Here is a 2,353-nt window from a genome sequence, read left to right on the forward strand (position 1 = left end):
CCAAGTAGATTAGATTCCCTACAGTGTGGAAATAGGCCTTTCAGCCCAACAAGTCCACACCGACCCACCGAAAAGCAACCCACCCAGACCCATTCCCCTACATTCACCCCTGACTAATGCACCTAACACTATGGGCAATTTAGCATGACCAAGTCACCTAACCTGCACATCTTTGGACTGTGGGAGGAAACCGGAGCACCCGGAGGAAACCCACGTAGACACGGGGAGAATGTGCAAACTCCACGCGGACGGTTGCCCGAGACGGAACTTGAATCCGGGTCCCTGTGAGGCAGCAGTGCTAACCACTGAGCCACCATGCTGCCATATATACTGAGATGTGGGGAGCCTATGGAATGCTCTGTCACAGGAAAAGATTGAGGCCAAATATTGAATGCTTTCAAGAAGACGATGGATATAGTTCTTGGGGCTAAAGGGATCAAAGGGCTTGGGGACAAAATGGGAACAGGGTATTGAGTAGGATGATCAGCCATGATCATGATGAATGCAGGAACTCAGAGGTTACTATCAGAGGCATGACTGATGTAGGTTTATCACAGCGTTAACCTACACAAGACACAGGAAAAATATTTTCCTCTTGCTACAGAAACAAAACAGCACAGAAATTACAATTAAGTTTCATTCCTAATTAGCTCTTGAGTTCAAAATTTTGGCTTGTATTCACTGACTCTCTCAGAGATTTTCCCTCATTGACTGTACCTCTATTTAGTTAGTGAAAGGTTTGCTTGCGACGATGTGATTGGGCTTACTGGTGAATTTACCAGATTATGCGAGAGCATGTGGTGACGTTTAAAGACGGTTTTGATTTATTTACTTCAGCTGCTGAATGGGGGGAAAGTTTCACTTCAGTTGGTGGATAAGGCATGATGGTGGAGAGGGTGATGTGTCGAGTTCGCAAAGAAAATAATTAGACCTGGCGAGGAAAGTTCTGCATCCCTTCAAATATTCACCTAAGTGCACATCCAGCAAGAATACAATGTCACAAGTCAAACTGCAATGTTTCAGCAGCAATCAGCAGGAGGTTCTTAAGCAGCATTATCCAGTGAATGTACATGCAGCCATTATAAAACTGTGAATCAGCCAACAGCAACAATAGATAGGTTATGCCTCAAGGTCAGGATGTCAATATGCCTTTAAGAGACACAATTTGCGGAATACTTGCGGACACAGAGATGGGTTCAAGTGCGTATACTTCAACGCAAGGAGTATCAGAAATAAGGTGGGTGAACTTAAGGCGTGGATCGGTACCTGGGACTACGATGTTGTGGCCATCACGGAAACGTGGATAGAAGAGGGACAGGAATGGTTGTTGGAGATTCCTGGTTACAGATGTTACAGTAAGATTGGGGAGGGTGATAAAAAAGGAGGGGGGTGGCGTTGCTAATTAGAAATGGTATAATGGCTGCAGAAAGGCAGTTCGAGGGGGATCTGCCTTTGGAGGTAGTATGGGCTGAAGTCAGAAATAGGAAAGGTGCAGTCACCTTGTTGGGTGTTTACTATAGGCCCCCCAATAGCAGCAGAGATGTGGAGAAACAGATTGGGAAACAGATTTTGGAAAGGTGCAGAAGCCACAGGATAGTAGTCATGGGCGATTTCAACGTTCCAAATATTGATTGGAAGCTCTTTAGATCAAGTAGATTGGATGGGGCGGTGTTTGTGCAGTGTGTCCAGGAAGCTTTTCTAACCCAGTACGTAGATTGTCCGACCAGAGGGGAGGCCATATTGGATTTGGTACTCGATAATGAACCGGGACAAGATTGTCCGACCAGAGGGAAGACCATTTTGGATTTGGTACTCGGTAATGAACCGGGGCAAGTGATGGGCTTGTTAGTGGGTGAACATTTTGGTGATGGTGACCACAATTCTGTGACTTTCACCTTGGTTATGGAGAGAGATAGGTGCGTGCAACAGGGTAGGTTTTATAATTGGGGGAAGGGTAATTACGATGCTGTAAGACAGGATCTGTGGAGCATAATTTGGGAGCATAGGCTGTCAGGGAAGGATGTCGTGGAAATGTGGAACTTTTTCAAGGAACAGATACGACGTGTCCTTGATATGTATGTACCGGTCAGGCAGGAAAGGAATGGTCGTGTGAGGGAACCTTGGTTGACGAGGGAGGTTGCATGTCTTGTAAAGAGGAAGAAGGAGGCTTACATAAGGTTGAGGAAACAAGGTTCAGACAGAGCATTCGAGGGATACAGGATTGCCAGAAGGGAGCTGAAGAAAGGGATTAGGAGAGCTAAGAGACGGCATAAAAAATCTTTGGTGGGTAGGATCAAGGATAACCCCAACTCCCTTTATGCGTATGTGAGAAACATGAGAATGACAAGAACGA

Source organism: Chiloscyllium plagiosum, chromosome 9, assembly GCF_004010195.1.
Source record: "Chiloscyllium plagiosum isolate BGI_BamShark_2017 chromosome 9, ASM401019v2, whole genome shotgun sequence".
NCBI lineage: Eukaryota > Metazoa > Chordata > Chondrichthyes > Orectolobiformes > Hemiscylliidae > Chiloscyllium > Chiloscyllium plagiosum.